This window comes from Cricetulus griseus, chromosome 3 (assembly GCF_003668045.3).
Source record: "Cricetulus griseus strain 17A/GY chromosome 3, alternate assembly CriGri-PICRH-1.0, whole genome shotgun sequence".
Lineage (NCBI taxonomy): Eukaryota > Metazoa > Chordata > Mammalia > Rodentia > Cricetidae > Cricetulus > Cricetulus griseus.
In genome coordinates, this window is record NC_048596.1 from 274,924,385 (window position 1) to 274,932,129 (window position 7,745).

At 39.5% G+C, this 7,745-nt stretch overlaps 1 pseudogene; it reads left to right on the top strand.

Moving 5' to 3' along the window:
• The first annotated feature begins 4,414 nt into the window (after positions 1-4,414).
• Positions 4,415-6,400, top strand: LOC118238514 (annotated as a pseudogene).
• The last annotated feature ends 1,345 nt before the right edge of the window (positions 6,401-7,745 follow it).

Genomic DNA, 7,745 nt, shown 5'->3' on the forward strand with positions numbered 1-7,745 from the left:
ATTCCAATCCCAGTTCCCCTTCCTCCTCTCTTCCCACTGCCCTGCTTCCTCTCTTCCTCCCTTCCCATCGGCTCCTCAAAGCCTCCCCTAGGAAGTCTACTAAGTCTGTCCCATCACCTAGTTGAGGCAGGACCAACACCCCACTTTCTCTTCTATGAGGCTCAGTGAGGATGGATTTACATTGAGGTCTTTGATCCATTTGGACTTGAGTTTTGTTCAGGGTGATAGATAGGAAGCTATCTGCATTCTTCTGCATGTCAAAATCCAGTTATGCAGCACCGCTTGTTGAATATGCTTTCCCTTTTCCATTTTATAGTTTTAGCTTCTTTGCAGAAATCAGGTGTTGATAGGTGTGTTGGTTGATATCGGGGTCTTTGATTCAGTTCCATTGGTTCACCTGTCTATTTTGTGCCAATACCAAGCTGTTCTCATTACTATAGCTCTATAATAGAGCTTGAAGTCGGGAATGGTGATGCCCCCAGATGTTTCTTTATTGTACAGGGTTGTTTTGGCTATCCTGGGTTTTTTGTTGCTCCATATGAAGTTGAGTACTGTTCTTTCCAGGTCTGTGAAGAACTGTGCTGGGATTTTGATGGAAATGGCATTGAATATGTAGATTACTTTTGTTATGATTGCCGTTTTTACTATGTTGATCCTGTCTACCCAAGAGCATGGGAGATCTTTCCATTTTCTGGTATCTTCTTTAATTTCTTTCAAGTCTTTGAAGAAAGAAATCAAAGAAGATACCAGAAATTTCTTCTCATACAGGTCTTTCACTTGTTTGGTTAGAGTTACCCCAAGATATCTTGTTATTTGTGGCTATTATAAAGAATATTGTTTCTCTGATTTCTTTCTCAGCCTGTTTATCATCTTTATAAAGAGGGATAATGATTTTTTTGAGTCAGTCTTGTATCCTGCTACATTACTGAAGGTTTTATCAGTTGTAGGAGTTCCCTGATAGAGTTTTTGGGGCCACTTGTGTAAATTATCATATCATCTGCAAATAGTGAAAGTTTGCCTTCTTTTCCAATTTGTTTCCCCCTGATCTCCTTTTGTTGTCTTATTGCAATAGCTAGAACTTCAAGTGCTATATTGAATAGATATGAAGAGTGGACAGCCTTGTCTTGTTCCTGATTTCAGTGGGGTTGCTTTGACTTTCCTCTCCACTTAGTTTGATGTTAGCTGTTGAGTTACTATACATTGACTTATTATGTTTAAGTATGTTCCTTGCATCCTTATTTTTTCCAAGACCTTTATTATGAAGGGGTGTTGAAGTTTGTCAAAGGTTTTTCAGCATCTAATGAGATGATCATGGTTTTTTTTTTTCTTTCAGTTTGTTTATATGACAGATTACATCGATGGATTTTCATATGTTGAACCATCCCTGCATCTCTGGGATGATTTTTTCTGATGTGTTCTTGGATTCAGTTTGCCAGTATTTTATTGAGTATTTTTGCATCAATGTTTATGAGGGAAATTGGTCTGTAATTCTCTTCCTTAGTTGTGTCTTTGTGTGGTTTGGGTATCAGGGTAACTGTAGACTTGTAAAAACAAGTTTGGCAATGTTCCTTCTGTTTTTATTGTGGAAAATAATTTGAGGGTATTGGTATTAGTTCTTCTTTGAACATCTGGTAGAATTCTGCACTGAAACCATCTGGGTCTGGGCTTTTTTTTTTTTTTTTGGTTGGGAGACTATTGATAACTTTTTATATTTTTTTAGGGATTATAGGTGTATTTAAGTTGTTTATCTGTTCTTGATTTAATTTTGGTATGTGGTACTTACCTAGAAAATTGTTCCTATCCTTAAAGATTTCCAATCTTGTGGAACACAGGTTTTTGAAGTATGAGCTGATGATTCTCTAGATTTCCTCAGTGTCTGTTGTTATGTCCCCCTTTTTGTTCCTGATTTTGTTAATTTGGATAGTCTCTCTGTGTCTTTTGGTTAATTTGGATAAAGGTTTGTCTATTTTGTTGAATTTCTCAAAGAACCAACTCTTTGTCTCATTGATTCTTTGTATTGTTTTCTTTTTTCTTTTGTATTGTTTCTATTTTATTGAATTCAGCCCTCAATTTGACTATTTCTCGTCATCTACCCCTTCTAGGTGAGTTTGCTTCTTTTTGTTCATGCACTTTCAGTTTTCTGTTAATTCACTAGTGTGCTATTTTTCTTTATGTAGGCATTTAGTGCTGTGAACTTTCCTCTTAGCACTGCTTTCATTGTGCCCCATCAATTTGGGTATGTTGTGTGGTCATTTTTTATTAAATTTTAGGAAGTCTTTCTTTATTTCTTTATTGACTCCGGGGTGGTTCAGTTGATCATTGTTCAATTTCCATGTGTTTTTCTGCTTTCTGAAGTTAATGTTGCTGTTGAATTCTAATTTTATGCTGTGGTGATCAAATAGGATACACGGGGTTATTCCAATTTTTTTGTATTTGTTGGAAGTTTGCTTTGTTACCAAGTATGTAGTCTATTTTTGAGAAGGTTCCATGAGGTACTGAGAAAAAAGTATATTCTTTTGTGTTTGGGTGGAATATTTGATAGGTGTCTATTAAGTCCACTTGAGTCATAACTTCTGTTAGTTCCTTTATTTTTCTGCTAAGCTTCTTTCTGTCTTACAGACCTGTCCAGTGGTGAGAGTGGGGTGTTGAAGTGTGTAGGGTTTAATTTGTGATTTAGGTTTTTGTAATGTTTCTTTTACAAATGCAAGATGTTTAGAACTGAGATTTTCTCTTGATGTATTTTTCCTGTGATACATATGAAATGCTCCTCTTTATATTTTTTATTGATTTTAATTTGAAATCTATTTTGTTAGATATTAGAATAGCTACACCAGCTTGTTTCTTAGGTCCATTTGATTAGAAATTTTTTCTCAACCCTTTACTCTGAGGTAATATCTGTCTTTAAGGTTGAGGTGTGTTGTATGCAGTATTCTGTTTTTATAACCAGTCTATTAGCCTTTGTCTTTTTATAAGTGGGTTGAGACCATTTGTATTAGTGGATATTAATGACCAGTAATTGTCAGTTCTTGTTATTTTTGTTTTTGCTGTTGTTGGTGGTATTGTGTGTGCATTTCCCTTCTTTGGGATTTGCTGCTGTAAGCTCATTTATTTCCTGTGTTCTTGTGGATGTAGCTGACTTCCTTGGGTTGATGTTTTCATTCTAGTACTTTCTGTAGGGCTGGGTTTGTGGATAGGTATTGTTTAAATCTGATTTTATCATGGAATATCTTGTTTTCTCCATCTATGGTTATTGAAAGCTTAGCTGGGTAAAGCAGTCTGGGCTGGTATTCATGGTTCCATGGTGTCTGTATAACATCTGCCCAGGACCTTCTGGCTTTCATTGTTTCCATTGAGAAGTCAGGTGTAATTCAGATAGACCTGCCTTTATATGTTACCTGGCTTTTCTCCTTTGAAACCCTTAATTTTCTCTCTTTATTCCATATGTTTATTGTTTTATTATATGGTAAGGGGAGGTTTTTTTTTTTTCTTTTGGTTCAGTCTATTTGGTGTTCTGTAAGCTTCTTGTACTTTCAAAAGTATGTCCTTGCTTAGGTTGGGAAAGTTTTCTTCTACAATTTTGTTGAATATATTTTCTGTGCCTTTGAGTTGGATTTCTTCTCCTTCTTCTATCCCTATTATTCTTAGGTTCAGCCTTTTCATAGTGCCCCAGATTTCCTCATGTTTTTGTGTTAAGGATTTGTTGGATTGAACATATTTTTTGGCCAATGGATCTATTTCCTCTATGTATCTTCAACACCCAAAATTCTCTCTTCCATCTCTTGTATTCTGTTGTTTATGCTTGCATTTGTGGTTCCTGATCGTTTACCCAGTTTTTCCATTTCCAGGATTCCTTGGGTTTTGTTTTGTTTTTCTTTTTATTGCCTCCATTTCAGATTTCAAGTCTTGAATTGTTTCCTTCTCTTGTTTGATTGCTTTTTCTTGGTTTTCTTAAGGGATTTGTTGATATCTTCCATTTTGTGTGTCTTTTCCTCCTTCTCTTTAAGGGAATTTTCATTTCCCCTTTAAGGGCCTCAGTCATCCTCATAAAGTTATTTTTAAGGTCGTTTTCTTCTGCTTCATCTGCATTGGGATGCTCAGGTCTTGCTGATGTAGCATCACTAGCTTCTAGTGGTGCCGCATTGCTCTTCATATTGCTGAGCGTGTTCTAACCTTGTTGTCTATGCATCTCTTCCTCCAATCGTTTTAGGTGGAGCTTGTGCTTCAGGGGGTCTCACTTTCTCCAGTTGGTATAGTTGGGGGCTGTGGCTCTGTGATCGCTCCTTCAGGTGCTAGCAGAGCAGAGCCACCAGTGATCACTCCTCCTGGTACAAGTGGTCCCAAGGCTCAGGTGGTAGCTCCACGTACAGGTGGGGCTGCGGATCTAGTGGATGCTCCTCCCATTGGAGGCGGGACCATGGCTCTGGCGATTGCTCCTCTAGGTGTAGGTGGGGCTGAGGTTCCAGTGGTGGCTATAATATCTGGGCATCAAACCGAGGAATGGCAGTGGATGCTGGCTGAGACATAGGTACTGTTTCCCAAAGGAACTTCTTATGAGAGCTTCTAGAAGCCACTGCTGGAAGCTGCTGCTCTAATCATTCCTGGCAGTCGTTCCCCACTCCCACTCCTGGGCCAGTGGCTCCTGGGCCTGAGGTTTGGGCCTCCCTCTGATGCTGCTCTTAGTGTTTTTATTGCTGTGAAAAGACACCATGATCATAGCAACTCTTACAAAGAGAACATTTAACTGCGGTGGCTTACTTACAGTTTCAGAGGTTTTAGCCCTTTATCATCATGGCGGGGAGCATGGCGGCAGGCAGGCAGACCTGGTGCTGGAGCTGAGAGTCCTATATGTTGCAGGTAACAGGGAGTCCACTGATGGTTACAGTGAGGGAAGCTTGAGAAAAAGAGACCTCAAAGCCTGCCCCAACAGTGACACACTTCCTCCAACAAGGCCACACCTCCTAATAAGTGCCACTCCCTTTGGGAGCCGTTTTCTTTCAAACCACCTCAGCTTGTTAGCTTCTAGATACTTCTGTCCTTGTCTATTTCTATGTAATTTTTTTATCTACAAATGACAGAGTAATGAAAGATTTTTCTTCTTGTGCTTAGATTATTTCACTGAACACAATACCTTCTAGTTCCGCATCTGTGGCTACAAATGGCAGGTAGATACACTATTGTGTATATATACTCCATTAAAAAATTTATTCACCTTCCAGTAATACATTAATTGGTTCTATATATTATCTATAATGAATAGTGTTACATCAAGCTTAGTGTACAGATGGAGAAGGAGATTTTTCTCTGCTCTGCCAGTCCCGCTGAGCCAGTTTGTATCGGGCGCCAATTGTCGAAGGAGGCTTTATCCATCCATATTGATCTATCTGGGCATAGGAAGAAATGGCTTCATTCAGGCCATTTCAGAAAAGGTGATGGCAGGTCTTTCAATAGTTTTTCCAGAAAACTCTGAGTGTTCTTCATTCTCAAGGCAGAACTCAGTGAGAGCCAGTTCTCAGTCACATGGAGGGTTTGATAAGAGTCTGCTTTTGGGTCTTACTTCCGGAAGTCTCTTTCTGAGGCGGCCTTCCCTACTCGTGTGGTCTTTTGTGACTTCCAACATGGAGTACGTGGCCAGGGCCAGAAGGTGCATAAGGTGAAGGTGCAGCCCATCAACCTCATCTTCAGATACTTGCAAAATAGGTCTCTGTTATGATAAATCTTCCGCCAAAAGCTGCCTGAGCCCCATCGCCACGTGTGAGCTTTACGCCAGCCGCCTGCCCGAGTTAGGCCCAAATAAATACACAGAAATTTGTATTAGGTTCAATGCTGCTTGGCCAATGACTAGGATTCTCATCTGTTAGCTCAGTCTCAATTATCATACATCTATATATTTTATAAGACTTATCTTATTGGATGCCTTATTGGCGTCCCTCCTTGCCGGTGGCTCACATCCTGCCGCTGGAGGAGGCGAATGGGAAAAAAAGGGCCCTTCCTGTTTCTCCTTTGCTTAAATATGAGTCTCCTTGCTATGTCACTTCCTGTCTGTATCACCACTTCTCTACTACATTTCCCAGAATCCTCTTTGACTCCTAGTCCCGTCTACTTGCTGTCTCATTGGCCAAACAGTATTTTATTTAACAATCAATAAGATAAACATACACAGTACATTCCCCATCAGGTCTCGGATTCAGGTGTGGCTATATGAGCAAGTGAATATGCAGATAGAGGGTTGTATGATGAGTACATGAACCTCGTATTAGATGATGCAGAAGAGATTCACTCTAAAACAAAGTCAAGGAAACAACTGGGTCAGATCATGTTGAAAGGAGACAATATTACTCTGCTCCAAAGTGTTTCCAACTAGAAACTCAGGCACTTGAGAACTTGAAGAGGAAGTACAGTGTTTTTAAACTGGGAGTTTCTGACTGGGAGCACAGTCAGAAACATTTATTCATATTGTTTTAGTGTCCCTTATGTTATTATCAGGTGACAATAAATACTGTGAGGTTGTTTTTATTAAAAAAAAAAAGAGTCTGCTTTTGTTCCATGGACCCACTATTGGGAAATTGTGGTCTGCTAAGTCACAGATCTCTCGAATGTTAACTATTTCTTTATAGACTTTTGGTCAATCAGATCCATAGCTACTGATTTCCACTGGACAGGGTTCATTCAGAAGCTCCCAAGCCCATGGTGGTAGCTACTTTAATCCAAACAAATTCTGCTTGAAAACTCAAATTTACCACTAGTAACAAATACTACTGGCTCTTTTCCTTGAACTGACAGGTTCACATTCATTTTTGAAAAAATATCTGCCCTTTAATAGCTGTAAGCTCTTTATTAATTTTTTTCTTGGTAATGATGGCACTGTGATCAAGGCAGCTGTTCAGGCTCACAGCTCTGCCCACCACACAGTCATTTGTGTCTGAGGTGTGTGGCAGAAGTTCTTGAAATGGGCTGCTGATTGTGTCACACAAAATAATGAAAAAGTGGGTGAAAGTTCCAGACTTCAATGATTAGCTTACAGACTGGTGAAAAATGTCAGGAAATGAGCCACACTCTGCTGTGTGTAGTTACACTCAGTGTAAATGACAAGGCAGTGATGGGTAATTGCCCAATATGGTGGTTTTCCATTTTTTGACTTTGTTATACCCATGGCTTCCTCTTTCATGTCTGAGAGCTTTTGGAGTATGTCCTTTTGCTTTGTAGCCAGTTTGCATTCGGTATATATTTTCTGTCCTCTTATTTATTTCTCTGAGGTAATAGCTGGATCCCCTTGCTTGCTATGCTGTAACCTTCTCTCTGGAATCTTTTTATTTCTTCCTGGTTCCACTCTTGCCTTTTGTGTTGGAGGCCTAACTCGATATCTATGGTTTGTTCACCTTTGAGACAGGACACCAGATTGCTGGTTTTGGAAGGTCTATGGGAATGGATGGGGCTTACTGAGTATGGGATTTACCATAGTTTGATAAGACAGAGAGCTACCACTTCTGATGAGGAAAACTGGAATAACAGCACATTTAGAAGGCTTGCCATAAACTAAACAGTTTCAGAGAGAAAGAGCATGTGGTCTTCTGATGGACTTGGAGAATCCCATCATTTACAGTGTTTTCACAGAATACCCTGTGGTTTCAGAGTGGGGTCTGTGATGCTTAATTTCCATTGTCAACTTGACTGCTTTTATAAACACCTATGCATTTGGATGGGGGATGCTGACTGAATAAAGAAGAGGAAGGAAGCTGTGAACCACT